General features: G+C 43.0%; 1 pseudogene; it reads left to right on the top strand.

The window, feature by feature from the left end:
* The first annotated feature begins 200 nt into the window (after nucleotides 1–200).
* On the top strand, nucleotides 201–1,857 carry LOC142568161 (uncharacterized; annotated as a pseudogene).
* Nucleotides 1,858–16,121: the final 14,264 nt, after the last annotated feature.

Below are 16,121 nucleotides of genomic sequence, written 5' to 3'. Positions count from 1 at the left end.
ATTATTATACTTCGTTATGCGTTTACTATTCTAAAATCCGTAAAAACGGCCACAAGGGGGTCTTGACACTCGAAGAACATTTGTTGTTTACCTTGGTCAGGCGTCGTTTAGCTGCTGTTTAAATTGCAAATTGCGTTTTTGCAAAGCTCGCAAGTGCGAAGGCATAAAAAGTAGACCACTTAAACCACTTCTCGAGTAGCATGGCAAAGGTCAGATCGCAGAGAAGACGCAAATGTAAGTTTGCCGGGAACCAACACACGACAAAGCATCCGTCTCCTGACCTAGTGGACGCGGGCGTTTTAGCAAGTGCCAAGAAGCTTGGGAACATCGAGAAAAGCTACAAAGCTCTACGGCCAGATTCTACTCTCCAAGGGAACAGGATAGTTGACTTTGATATCCTTTGTTCAGTGCTAGCATGCCCTGAATGCAAGAATTCATCATTATAGCTGGAAGGATGCTCACATCAAGGGATTTGCTCCACCTGCGCGGTTGTGTGTGTCTCGTCAAGCATTCGTTCAATACATAGAAAAGAATGGTGCGTGCTAATGAGAACAGTGTTCGACTGGTGTATGCAATGCGACAGTTAGGGAAAATATATGCGGGTGCGACAATGCTCTCAAAGTGATGACATGCCTCCCTCTACGCGCCATTCCGCCTATGACAGAACATCATCTCAACTGACTGCAGCAGCTGAAAAAGTAGCTTCGAAGTCGATGACTGATGCTGCTGCAGAAGTTGGTCATGTCATAAGGAGTGATGAGTGCAGGGTTTGAGGTGGCGGAATGTGGCAGAAGCGTGGCTATCTGTCAGTGATTTCTGTTGACACAGGAAAAGTTACTGATGTTGAGGCACTTCATAACACATGCATGGCTTGTAAAACGAAACGAAAATTGAACCCAACAAGTGCTTCATGGAAGGGCTGGAAGGCAAGTTACACTTCCTGCCAAGCAAACCATAAAGGAAGTGCAGGTATATGGAGACGGTTGGTTTGCACAGACTATTTGCGAGATCACAAGCAACATGAAGCTTGAAGTACCTGGAGTACTATGGTGAGGTGATTCAAAGATCTATGCCACTGTGAAGGACATGTATGGAGAACACAGCGTGCAGCAACTTGAATGCATTGGGCATGTCCAGAAGCGTGTCGGCTGCTGCTTGAGGAAACTAAAAAACAGTGCGGGGATTTGGTGGTAAGGGAAAGTTGACTGATACCCTTATCGACCCGCCAGCAAAAATACTATGGGATCGCTATAAGAGCTAACGTCGAAATCCTTTGAGACAGGAAGCAAGCCACCGTAGCCAGCCTCTTCCACTGCAGCTCTACAGATGCGCAACCAAGACACGGCCTATGCCCAGTAGGAACGAACAGCTGGTGCGGGTACAAAAAGGTAGAATCACCCAACCAAGGGAAGTACGTCTACAAAGGAGGTCTTCTAAATGATGTGCTAAGCAGACTAAAAGCTATGTACAGCGATCTCTGCTCAGATGAATATTTATCAAAATGTCTGCATGGCAAGACACAAAATGCAAGTGAATGCTTCAACGGACTTATATGGTAGTGGGCTCCCAAGAAGGTGTATGTCAGCTTGCCTACAATACTGTTTGCCTTGCGTGACGCTGTTGCACACTTTAATAATGGCAGCATAAGCACCCTGGACATACTGAGGCAGGCTGGCATTGAACCAGGGTACTACACAGGAGCATGCAATGGCAGAAACCACCAGCGCATGCAGAAGGCTCTATGCAAATTAACTGGCGAGAGAAAACGGGCTAGGAAGAAAAGACGAGCAGCCGCACGAACAAAAGAAGACTAGTGCATCTCACGAGGTCCCCAGCTATGAGCATGGAGCATTTTAGGTCTGTATGTGTTGTTTCTCACATGTTTCACATGGTTTGACACCTTTCTTTTTCTCAAAACAAGAGTTTACTTCACCTCATGTTACGCAAACGGTGACAACTATTTCTGAAATGAATATTTTTAAATTGAATTTTGCATGCTCATTCATCACACACAGATGTGAAATGAACCATGATGAAAAACACCGATGCAACAGTTATGACTTTAGAGCCCATTTTGCAAATATATGTCACCAAAACTGATCATTTTCTTAACTTTGTTTAGTTTCTGGAGGATTTCTTTTTTAGGGTTTATCTCGTTTATCCTGGTTAATTCATTCAATAGCACATATATTTAGCTACACAAATGCCAAAGCTGCCCTCAATCCTTCATTTCAATTGTGACTTATTGCTGGCGAGACTCCCAATTTTAGCACTTTTCTTTACTATAACTACCTCCCTGAAAAAAATTTGAACTCATTTTTGCACTTTAAATAGTGAAATATGTTAATTAAAATTTGCTTAATCGGACAAAACATCGTTATAATCCTGGCTGCTGAATTAAAAGTTTTTCGAGTGTGTCCTCTTATCACAATTCTTTGCATAGACCAACTCTAGGCTGTAGGGTACACTTTACAGCCTGTGGATCAAAGCCTTAGCTCCAAGCATACATCACGCTTGAATTTCCTAAGTAGAATGAAAGGAAAATTAATGTCGGCAGAAAAGCAACAAAAGTGCCAAAATATTCACATGTAAGCTTGTGACAGCCATCACCCAAGCTGCCTTCCTGATATTCCACCTGTACAAGGCTGCTAGTGCAAAATGGGTTACAGAGCCTTAAAACCACCATCTGGCCAAATTCTGTCGATTAAATAAGACAAAAAACAAGCAGTGCTGAAGACTGCGTTATGAAAGACAATGCGGACTAGTTGAGATGACAAGTAACCTTTGTTCCATAACATCTCGAGAAGAACAAGTTAAAAGATTTTTCAGGGAAGTATGGCAGTCTGACAGTAATGCTGTTATTAGGGATTTTTCACATCCTTCAGTAGAACTAGGGATCGGGCCGCTGGTTCGCAGCCTTGCTTGCACACAGCAACTCCTGCTACGCTCAAGTTGCTTGTGGTAGCTCGCATGCAGGCTACTAACATATTGGCGTATGCTTTTACCGTAGCAGCCATACAAGTTCCTTGCTGACTTTTAATACAAAGCCTGCATATTGAAATGTCAAACAAAATTCATGAATGACTTCCTAAAAAACTGTGTGAATAAGCTATCTATTCAAACAATGTAATTGTGTAACTCCCCATAAAACGATTGCTGTAAGACAATGAAAGCCTCAATGGCACCGAAGATATTGCACATAAATAAATAAAAGAGAGACTTAATATAAACTGCAACCATTGTGAAATTCCCCCAAATAGTGTTGCTGTAAGACAACTAAGCCTCATGGAACTGCAGATATTGCACATAAATAAATAAATAAATAAATAACGGGTACATACAAGCTATTAAACAAGGGTTAACTAGTAGCAGAGAAAGGAGGCATGTTAAACATCACTTTAAAATGGCATCTGGCATTGGTGTGGACATAACGCTGAGAACACCACTGCTACACTTGCGGTTTACGAGAATCAAGTGAAGCATGCAGAAAAGTATTAGCCAATTTCATGGCCTCCAAGACCTACAATGCGATAAACTAGGGTGCCTCAAGGTGTCCACTCCTGGCCGTTTGTGTGAGTGAAATAAACAGAGTATGCCTTCATTGAAGCCAGTGTATCTATCCCTTTTTCTGCTTGCGCTGCGCTATTTTCAAATGTTAAATGCAAACCACCTTGGGAAGCAATAACACCAGCAGATGAGGTAAAACAACAAGCACAAACACAGTGCTGACTAGGAACTCTATGTATCCACTGTCATGCTTTCCCTTTTACACACTGTCATGAGTCGCCAGCAAAGCATGTGCGATAATGTGAAGACAGCGCCGGTCAATGAAACGGAGAATCAATGTACGAGGCGCGCACCATATGAAACATAAGGGAAAAAAATCATGAAAAAGGGGAGTTCAGAACGACAGAAAGCTGAGCTAGTTGGTAAGGATTCATAATGCAAAAAGGTGAGGCATGCAGACCGGACACAAGACAAGAGAAGTGGACAACACGAACGAAGACTATCAGTGCTGCCTTCAGTTGATAGTCGGCATTTGTGTTGTCCACTTCTCTTCTCTTGTGTCCTGTTTGCACGCCTTACGTTTTTGCATAATAAAAAGGGGAGAAAGGCTGAGAAGCGCGCACTGCTGACGTGGATGAGCAGCAAGGTAGCAAAAAATAAAGGTGAATAAATTAAAGCTCTACAAATTCTGTGCCACAGGAGCCACGTGTGCCCTGAAAAAGTTTATAAGTTCTAATGATTTCACACGTGGATTCGTGTGACACAGATGCAAAAAAGCATGCTCAAAAATGTCAGTAGGCGGTGAGCCTTCCTTGGATATTCTATGTTGAATACCCAAAAAGAGGCAAAAAGGCATGCCATGTCGCTAAGGAGTGATGTGGCCTGTAGAATTTGCTCCCTGTCTATGTATAGGGACTGCTGCCCATCAGCTTCTTTGAGCAGACATGGAGTCACTGGCACCTCCGTCTGTAAAAGAGAAAACGTACTAACCGAGATTACATGCTGCTAGAGGTATAATCTTATTTTCTAAAATGCCCAATAAATGAACAGAAGATTTCTGAGCAAGGACATTGCCCTGCTGAATGCCAGAACAGGGCCACATCAATGAAGCTGTAAAATCTTGTCTTCTTCAACTAATGTTCAGGCCATGACTGAGTGCAGTGATGAAAAATATACAATTATATTTGGCCACAGCATTCAACACTGAAAAGTTTAGTGTACAGTAGAACTTTGTTGATCCGATTCAGATGCGTACCATTTTTCGGTGCCAATCTTCAGAACGATAACATGAGAAATGGACCCATACAGTTACGTGTTTTTTTACCTGCTATTACGTCCCCAAAAACACATTCCTTGGGCACCAATGTTCAGTACGTTGCCAAACTTCAATCACATTAAACATTTCGCAGATGCTCGATCCCATATGGACGAGAAAAGGCTCGAGGCACACACAACCGAGCAGTAGCCACCTACTGCAGCAGCTTCCCCGCAGTACACGCTTGCCCTTGTCATGAAAACACAGGCATACTCAGTTTTCATTTCTGGTACCGTCAAATTTCCTCAGGAGCCGTCGCCCTTTTCTACCTTCATGGTCATGCCATGTTCCATTCCACCGCAATTAGCACATTTACTTATCGGACAGCGCATGAGGCATGTCACTGGAAATGTACTGCACGCCCTTAATACCCTATAAATCAAATGCAGCACTGTTCTCTGTGCCAACTGAACATCCTGTTTCACTCGGCAGAATCATGCTCAGGCATCGCACACCAGCTCGATTTCGTCGCCATCTAAAAAAACTATGCAATAAAACAAAAAGCGCATCTCGGTCCACTTGGGCCCTAGTAGATTGACGTGTGTACACGTTTCATGCCATAATAATTCTGGCCGATTGGCCATCTCAAAACATCAATCCAAATACCCTGCCTGAAGTAAAGCTGCTGATGCAGGTCAAATCTAAGGAGTGCAAAGGTAAGCCTGCCAAATCTGCAAATAAGGCAATGCATCTTGGGCTGCTCAGGCCTCATCAGCTTGGGGAAAGTGTCAGCATTTCAAGCCACAAAGACTCACGCAACACTTCACATTGTTGATGTAAACTAAAGATGAGCCTGAAAATTTTTTAGTGAGTAGGGGCCATACATTTTACCAGTTAGTACATTTCGTCTTGCATTTTTTTTGAAAACTTAGACAAGGTTCTACTATAAATGCAGGGAAACTCATTAATGCAAGTCACACTGACATGTTTGCATGCGCTTAATTCTAAAGCACTCACTGCTGACAAAATAACAGTTAAAGATTCTTTGCGGCGAGATGCCAGAAACTCCAACGTCGCGAGTATGGGGATTTCTGCAAAGAGTAAGAAAGTGGACTTCAGCTCTTGAACTTCTACATATTGTTAAGGGGGCCCTGAAACCCTTTTCTAAAAAATCGTACAATGACCTTACAACACACAGCCTACACAGCACACCACCATCATCTCGGAGGCCATGCACAGCAGACGCAGCTACGAGCATTGCAAAGAACAAATGATTTTTGTCTTTGAAATTTCAGACACAGATTTTATTTATTTAACTCAAAAATATTATGTATTACTGGAAACGTTCTCACAAAGGTGGGCCAACTGCTTTCAATGACAACAGTGGTGCTGCGAGAGCAACTTTTAGACACAAGATAGTAAATTTCCTACTGCATGCTGTGGAATATTTGGCTCATGTTCACAGGAGACTCATTAACAGATCGTCGCAATTTTTTTTACTATGTTCGAAAAGCGTTGCAGGGGGGTATTCTGTAAAAGTTCACCGACTGGACTCCATTTCTGCCGCTGCTGATTGGATGCAGCTGTACGAGCGAGGAGGAGACGAGCGGCCCTAGCCAATCAGTAGAGGCCGAAATGGAGTCCACTAGGTGAACTCGTACAGAATATCCCCCCACGACCGATTAAACCATTTTTAACAAAAGCTTTTTCTACAAGCAGCTTTTAACAGCACATAATGGCATCTAATTTTAAGAAACAAAATAAAAAATCTGCATGGTTCATAAGCCATGCTGGTTCATGGATCAGAAACACAAAAGGGGAAAGGCACAATGACAATGCAACATGCATTGTTTTTCATACCTGTTGTTCAACATGCAATGTTCACATTTTGTTGACATGTAAGACATCTGGCGTACACATGCGAAAAAAATTGAATGCATGAGCTGCAAGTATTACAATTTATTGGTGTACTTATTTCAATTTTTGATAAAGTCCTGAAGCGACAGACAATGAAAGCAGGGAGAGCATTAGAAAAATTAAGTTATTTTAATTGATATGCACAAATAAACTGAAGGAAAATGAAACCTCATAAAAGCACCTGATGGCTTTAAGTCATGCCATGAAGTGGTATAAGAGGAGTTATGGGCTAGTCAGTGGCGTTGCCAGCATTTTTTTTGGGGTGGGCCACACATTTGACTGGGGAAAGGGTAGCAGGGTTCGGCAAGCCAATACTAAGGAAAAAATTTCAGGAGAGGCGTGTGTTTGGTGTGCTGCCCTCTGGCTATGCCACCAGCACCAGCTGCGTGCTCTTACGCCCACATACTGACATGACCGATGCTGGCTAATTTCAGGGCTAATCTTGAGCACAAACCAACAAGAAACTGGCCAGAGGGATAACACCACTGTTGCTTAATCAGTAGCGCACTGTATGCGCAGTGCAGAGATGTGAATTTGATTCGCACCTGCGACACGTCTTTTTGTTCACATTTCTCTTCACAAATTATTGTTACATTTCAATGAAACATAACAATTAACTTCCCCTACACTTTTTGATGCTTTGTGCCTGGCTTATACAATTGTGACCAACAAAATTCGAGCCCATCATTTCCCCCGTTCTCACTTGACTAAATGTTATCGACATATTGTCGATAGCATTTGAACGCCATGTTTGTGTGCAAAATTGCCTAATACCTTAATGCTTTTACCAGGGTACACGTGCATATTAAATTGAACTTGGGTGTTTACCTGCTGCAACATGGTAGAATGCGGCAACTTCGCTGTCGTCGACATGCCTGAGGACAACATCGCATAGCTGCTCACAACCTTGAGCGAAGCAGTCTCCAGCATTCTTTTTAAAAACAATGCTGAATTCTAAAAGTAACTGAAAGTAAAAAGCAAGAGGATTACCATAAGTTGCCAGAAACCACACAATAGAAACATACCGGAGCCTCCGATGCTAAAAATGTGTAGAGCGCCAATGCCTCTGATATTGTGAGGCTTCGAAGTCGCTCATGCCGCTCCGGGGCAGTGGCCAGAAGGCGTGGCCTTAAGTCATTATTCACAGACATCGCTGCATTTTGTTGCAGCCATTCATTATGCCGCTGCAGCGACTCAGCCGTTTCACCATAAACAACCCGATGTATGCATTCGTGCAATGTATACAAGAAAGGATGTCAGAACTGAAGCTTTAAACATAGAACAATTCCAGCCTAATGACAGACATATAATTTTTGTGGCTCTCAATATAATGTTTAGCATGCAGTACTTTGTGCAGCAATTTATCAAGTTAGTGTTAACATGAAGCTCTCATCAGATTATGCTCACTATGCTCTGAATTCGCACCGCTGCTGACTGTCAAATACTATAGAACGAAATCAAGTTAATGTGAACCCCACATTCACTAATTTCTCAAATTTACGAATAGCTTAAAGATCCCCGCCAGATTGCCTATATTTTCAAGTAAAAATATCTCGGAACTACAAATTTTAATACAGCGTATGTTTCAGAATAACGCATATGGTTTCTTTTCCCCTTTATAACCGAGGAACATCAGTATTGCGAATTCGGCTAAAAGTAACAGCGCCACAACTCCCGCATGAAACAAATCGCAAATGCAGTAGCTATCATCAGCACGATGCCGAGGGCCAACTGCTTCGCCACAACCTTCACCAAGAACTTCACGACAAAGGCTTGGCAATGTTCGCACAAGATACAATGATGAATGCAGCTAGCGATGGCAGTTCTCGCTGCAGGACAAACTGGACGTATTGCAGGAAATCGATGCAGGGAAAAAGCAAATCGATGTCTGCAGACAGCGTGGCATTGCCCCCCAGTCCATCGCGACCATTTCGAAAGACCGAGACAAGACTGTCAAAATTCACCGGGAGTCGCAGCTCACTCATACAAGGAAACGACCGCGACGGGGAAACTTTCAAAATGTGGCCAAGCTTTTCTCATGTGTGTCAAAGACGCCAGACCGCAAAACGTTCCCATGTCTGGCCTTACGCTCGAAGAAAAAGCCAGCGAATTTGCTAATGCACCTGAAATAACTCAGTTCGACGCCAGTGCAGGTTGGCTATTTCGTTTCCCCAAAAGGAACGGAATAACTTGGCAGTGCGGGTTGGCTTTTTCGTTTCCCCAAAAGGAACGGAATAACTTGGCAGATAGTCTCGGGCAATAAAAAGGCTGCTGACAGAGAAGGTGCAGATTCCTGGCACAATCATCGTTTTCTAGAGGTTGTTCAATCGCAATATGAAGATACCTTCAACGCGAATGAGACCGCACGTTTTTATCAGCTACTTCCAGACCAGACAATGCACTTCAAAGGGCAGCAGTGCAAAGGAGGCCAGAAGTAACATCTTCGCATGACAGTCCTGCTCTGCTGTAATGCAACAGGCACGAAGAAAAACCGATCATCAGCAAGTACGCGAAGCCTCGCTGCATGAAAGACATGTCGTTACCGTGCGACTACTTTGGCAGCAAACAAGCCTGGATGACCAGAGAACTCTTTTCCGAGTGGCTCCTCAAAGTTGACGACCAGATGAGTACGGATAACCGTATTCCCTTGGTTGTCGACAACTGTTGAGCTCACATTGTGAATGTTCGCTTGATGCACGAACCCTTCGAGTTTCTGCAGCCAAACAACACGTCTTTGTTGTCCAGGGCATTATAGAGAGTGTGAAAGCAGAATTTCGTAAGCCCCTTGTGCAGCGGTTGATTAACAACCTCCGATTAAAGCAGCCGACTGCATTCATTATTCTTCAGGCAGCGGATATGCTCACAGGAGTTTGGTGGAACTTGAAGGCATCCACCATTGGCAACTGCTGGCGAAAAGCAGCGCCTGTGCAGCTTGAAGATGACCTGGAGATGACCAACAACATCAACACAGGAGACCTGTAGGCCAAGGTTGCGGAACTGCTGCCCACCGACTCTTCCTTCGACTATATGGAGAGCGACAGCGCAGCACTAACGGCGGTGGACCTGACAACTGATGAGATTCTTAACTGCGTTTGCGGTGTCTCCAGTGACGATGAAGACGTGAAGGAAGACGACTGCGGGTTACCGAATACGGAAGATGCTGTCAAACATTTATGTTTTAGTCCACAGAAACAAAGTCCGCACTTTCATCACTAGGAGCAATGACGTACCAACTGAGGTACTGCACATAGTGGAATATGTAGACGCATTCCTAATTCGTCGTGCATGCTGCACGCTCCAGAAGAAAATAACTGATTTCTTCAAGTAATGCAGCTTGGAAGTGTGAAAAATTTTTATTTAAGCGTATGGTTGTGTGCACAAGCATCTACTGCCAAGGTACATCATTTTCATTCCTAGGTTTGTCCACTGGCTTATAAACGCCAGTTTTTCATTACAATATTTCAAAATAACAATTTTCGGTGGTCCCGTGTGATTAGTTATATCGAGATTAGACTGTACTGTTTGTAGAAAGATGGGCCCCGCCAGGCACTTTGCCTTCTGCCTTCCTAATGAAGCGTACGTGTATTTATACACTGAATAACCTCCACGTCTGCAAATGCCAGGAAGCAGTGCAATATTCCGGGGTGCGGGATATTCGAAAATTTAAAAAAATGAATCAAACACAGTGGACACCCATTAAACGAAACTGAGTTAAATTAAGATTACTGATAAACAGAAGTACATAGGTTGGTTTGTTGCCTATGTCCGGCACAGTAAAATCCTTTGGTTAATTGAAAGATTAGTGATTTGTGACCGTTTGTTAAATGGGACAAAAATAAACACTAGGAATGAAATAAATCTTCATAGCCAACTCCATGGCCAGGACAAGCCTATCGACTAGCGATCCATGGGCTTTAACGAGCTTGCTAATTATTTGTGCCGTGGTTTGTGCTGTTCTATTTTAGACCAACAGGAATTGGGTGTTTCAGGCTAATGGAGAGCGTGAAACCATCTCAACCAGTTTGAGTTACCATAAACCAAACATAATGGTTTCGATATGCACTACTTAGATTGAGATGAACAAGCAATGCACTGTGCTATACCAGAACAATAGGTAAACACAAGAATCACTGTTTTTATAGTAAAAGAGAAAGCTAAGTGGGGCCTGGGAGAGGTTAACCTAGTGACAGGCCAGGCGTGCAAGGAAAAGAAAATATATCAAAAGTTTTATGATAAGCACCCTTGCCTTATTATAGCGTAAGTACAAGCACAATGAACTGCCAGTAACAATGAGTATTAGTTGTAATACTGTATTAATTGTTCTCTGAAAAGGACATCTTTGGGCATGCAGTGTTAAGCAAAAAGAAAAAGACTCACAAACAGGCGGCACAACTTGTTATTTGAAGTCTACGAGGGAGGCTGCCGCGGCCTTTTGTGAAGACTCTGTTCCCGCTTTTGTAATATCTCTGGTGAGCAGTTCTCGACCTTCTTCCTCATATTTTAAAATTTATTCCGCAACCCGCGAACCCACGACTCCTGCAAATTACTCGAATTAGTAACACATAGAAAGTAAACATTGCATAATGAAAACATGAGTGAGCTATGTGGCCAAGAATACACTTACAAGGTGAAATAAAAATATTGCAGGACTGTCTGTATTTAGAAGGAAGTAATTTCTTCATGCGCATTCAAACACTGTAACCTTCAAAAAAGTTCGCTTGCGCGGTAATAGGGTGCTCCCAATGTTCCTGCCACTTTGCAAGTAAGTGCAGCAAGCGTTTTCCAGAAATAGTCGAGCACTCTCATCCTACCGAGATTATTTGCAAATTTTACAACTCAATAAGAAGATTTATTGGTACTTTTCCAATGAGTTCCTAATTTTTTTGAAAAGAACGAAATAAGAAAGAGCAAATCCTGATGAATGATCTTCCTTTCACATCAATGATCATCGGTTCGGAGAAAACTTAGGCGTGCAGGTGCACCCCTAAGACAAGGCAATAGTCATCAGAAGAAAAGGCCAATATTTATACAATCGAAAAAGGCTAAAAAGTCTGCAACTTGACAGAGTGCGTGCCCATTAGGTTTTTGCTTGCATTTAAGGTATTCTTCATCAGCAATTCATCCTCAATGGCGAGATATAAACAGCGCATTTTACTGTTCAGTTTCAGAACATCCGAGGGGGTCGTTCAGTGAAAATGGCCAGATCTGGGGCGCACAAGGAGCTGGATGCTGCAGAACAACAATGCACACTGTCACAGAGAACTATGCACAAGCGAGTTTATTGCCGGGAACATTGTTTCTCTTCCACATTTACCGTACTAATTCAGATTTGGCTCCCCCTTATTTAACTTTTCTCAAAATGAGAAATATGGCTCAAATGTTGCCATTTTGATAAGAGTGTTTAATCAAGTGTAGATTGCAGGAGAGGGTGGTCGGCTCATTTGGAAACAATACGTTTGCAAAGTGGCAGGAGCGCTTGATTGTTTGGCAAGGGTGACGGTATTTTTCAAAGGTGACAGTGTTTGAATGCGCATAAAACACTCTGTTCAAGATAGAGCCAATCTCGACAGCGTTTCATACTAGCTTGTATATACACAACTTTTGTCTGCAAAGTTCCAAGACATTTATTTTCTTCTGTATAAGTGATTCCCTGAAGCATTTGTTTACTAGTATGTCCAACAACATCTTTTGGACTGAAACTGTTTTTCGGTTTAGTTGCTGTGGCACCCACGATAGCATTATGTGGTGAAAAATCCTTTAATTAGTTGCCACATACCTCTGTGAGTGACAGTGAAAAGATGGACATCCCTGTGGAACGTGTAAACAAAGTTCTCAGTGAAGCTTGGCAAGACAGAGTAGAGGGACCTGTATGAGCTTCTTTGTGTCACTTATGACAACAACATTATTAAGGACAAACATGTGCAAGTGGCCAAACCAGTTTGCTTTGGAGGAAGTGTCAGCAGAAGATTACACAGGGCTGGGGCAACTTTCAACCTCACAGAATGATAACATAGTTTGGATCAGGGACATCGTAGACCAAGAGCTCACTGTTACAGCACGTATGCTATCGATGCCCTTGACATCACTAAAACAACATATCACCAAATTTTGTGCAAGTTGGGAAAATGAAATGTTAATGCCAGGCTAGTACCGCACCCCCTCACTCAGGCTTACAACAGAAATGTCACTTTGTGCTGACTTGCTTGTAGGCGCACACAGGGATGCTGCATTCATCAACAGCACCATGACCGACGACAAAACATGGTGCTTTCATTACAACCCTTAAACGAACAGGCAGAACAATAAATGATGGTATATGAGCCAGCCGACATCAATACAGCTGCAGCAGCAGCAGCAGTCCAAAGCAAAGACGAGCTTCATAGTGTTTTTTCGATGCCAGAAGTGTCACCCACCATGAGTCTCTTGCAAGGGCTGACAGTAAGTTGAGTTTTATATCCGTGTGCTCATATGCATGCATGATAGATTGGGACGCTGTCGCCCTAACGTATGGTCTTCTGGTCAATAAGCGTTCAGTCTAATGCTAGGCTGCACACTGCCCTGGTCCTGAATGTTTATTCCGACAGCATAGTTGTACTCCAATGTCTGCTATACTTTTAATTTTTCCCTGTACAATTTTTTTTATTTCCCCATTTAAAGAGAGCCCCAAAAATGTTGCATAGAATGCGCTGAGGCCATTAAGGATGTAAAGGAGCTTTAAGGACAGCAACGAAGTTTACAGCCCTGCCAGTAAAAACTTATTCTACTTCTGAGACCTCAAGAACCGTTGCAAGCTGAATAAGAATGGAAGCTACAATGTTAACATGTTTAATGCCTTCTTTATGGACTCAACCTCCAAACTTTATGGACAAAGGTTGTACCAGAGTCCTTCAATCCTTCTGTTTTGGTCTAGAAACTTCCACGAAAGTTTCACTTTGGGATAGAAAGTGCCACAAGAGGCAACGACCTAACTAGAGAGCATCAGTCTACCATGCTTGGATGGCAGGGGCAGCACAATTATGCAAATTTTTCACCAAGACAAGCACCTCCCCCACATTTGACTTAAGCAGTTTGCAGGCTCAGCATGCTACAGGAAGTTTAGGCCAAAAAATTTAGCGTGCAATGCATTTGTGGAATTATACATCACAGTGATTGTGTAATGAACATGGCCCACCAAGTCACATCACTCACAGAAAGAGTTCTGGTTGGCCTTGTCATGGTGATGGCAGCTGTTCATGCCTTTCCTCCTCCTCCTCATCATCATCAGCCTTGCTATGCCTACTGCAGGGCAAAGGCCTCTCCCATACTTCTCGAACTACCCCAGTTTTGTGCTAATTGTGGCTATGTTGTCCCTACAAACTTCTTAATCTCATCCGCCCACCTAACTTTCTGCCACCCCCTGCTACGCCTCCCTTCTCTTGGAATCCAGTCCGTAGCCCCTAATGACCTTTCCTCCTAACTGTCTATTAAGCCAAGTACCCAGCACAAACTACTTAGCACAAATTGAAGAAATATGTAAAGTGCACCAGTTCATTCTAAAATGTAAATGCATGGCTTACATAAGGAAAATCTTGTTTTCAGTCTGAAGAACTATTTTTGTACAACCATTCATCAAAGGTGTTTAGCATCTTAAGCCAGGACGATTAGAGACCGCTTTAGAGGAGGCCTTCAGAACCTGCAACCTTGCGCTTATCAGAATAGCCATAGTAACACAGGTCATAGTTGCAAGTAGGAAAACCATGGATCGCATAGTCAACTTGCTACCTCCACAGCTGCCTGTATACACATAGTAAGGATAAGTCCTCATGCTCCGACACTTCACTTGTAGACTCAATGGCCAAAAGCCATTCTGGAACAATTAACAATATGACTATATCTAAAACCAATTATGTGAGATGTTACGGCCAGCAACTGCACACTGCATGGCACAATTCAAAACTTATTGGAACTAAATATTTTTTGTCTAAATTTGCGGCAGACTAGCTCCGAAAACAATTGTTTAGCACAGTACCATTCAGTTCATTATACAAGGTAGGTATGCAGTGACAAATATGACAAGCTAACAGGCACAGTTAGACAGTGATGAACAAAAGAATAGTGATGCTTACCAAGCTGCTTGTCTTGCCACCGACGTTATCCAGGAGGTGTGGATACTTCAACACAAGGGTTTCCGCCGCTGTTCGGCATAGCTCACGTGATGGATACCTATAAGCAAATTGTGGTTACCATTATGTTGGGCCAGTGCAGTGTGGCAATAGTACTTAGGAGAATAACTAAGAAGTTCAAAAATAATTTTACCTCCCACTATAATTTTTTGTAATACAGGTCAATATCATTATAACAACAATGGGAACACAATGACTGGCCTGTATATGAAAGCACAACGTATCAAGCTAGCCTTATGCACGCCTGGAACAGGCGGCCCAGAACAGCACAGCGCACTGGCCCACTGATGCATGTGCCCCTTGAGAGAACCTCCTCATACGGCCCAAATGTTGGCAACACGAAATTTAAGCAGTCCTGCCGATCTTCAATGGGCACGGGTGCCGCCTCTACAACTGTGAAGCCAGAGGTACCAGCTCTGAAAGAAAGCACACATACATTGCAACCGTGGTATTAAATGTTCTTTGAAGTTTCAATAAATGGCATAGGCATAATGCTATTATGATGTACTCAGTCTTACATGACTTCAAGACCACTGGAGCTCGGAGTGGCTGCCGAGTTGGCAGAGTGCACATCTGTGTATGCAAGCTCCTCCGGAGGGCTTGTGCACTGCAGCACAAAAAGGCCTTTGTGCAACAGCTTGTAGTTTTTACCTCAATAGAAATCTGTTCGAATAAATAAATACTACTGTAAAATGGCATAATGCATTTCAGCTCATAAAACTGTACTAAAACCAGCAAGCAAGTATGAAAGCCATACAGAGCACTGAAAGAAGCAAGAATGTGTGGGAAATTGCTAGAAATATTAGCAGGTGAAACGTTCATTTCTGCTCTCTGTGCAGGATGCATAATACGCGTGGTAACTGTAAACTGTTTGGATTATTGCAGAACAAATATGTCTGTTGGCAGTTTCACCAGCTGTTTGCCTTCTGTGCTGCTAATTGCGGCACTGGGGGTGGAACTCTGGTTACATTATCAAAGGTGATTTTATCTCTCACCTGCAACTGTGTGAGCAGAATCACAGCATTTCCTTTTTTTAATTTGTTTATTTGTTCCTCAAGGGCCCCGAGGGGCATTACATGAGGGGTTCGCATACATACGGCACATGGGGTTTTCGAGAACCATCATGGGCGTGCTTCAATGGTTCGCTTAAAAAACACTGCGAACCGATGATAATAAGAGTGCAGCTGGCAGGTCATTCCAGTCTCGAGCAGCGCGCAGAAAAAAGCGATTGCTGGGAAGTAGTGGTTCGGACATGTTCAGGATACACTGCATTGGGATGA

This window comes from Dermacentor variabilis, unplaced genomic scaffold (genome assembly GCF_050947875.1).
Source record: "Dermacentor variabilis isolate Ectoservices unplaced genomic scaffold, ASM5094787v1 scaffold_17, whole genome shotgun sequence".
NCBI lineage: Eukaryota > Metazoa > Arthropoda > Arachnida > Ixodida > Ixodidae > Dermacentor > Dermacentor variabilis.
This window is presented reverse-complemented; position numbering and strand designations above follow the sequence as displayed.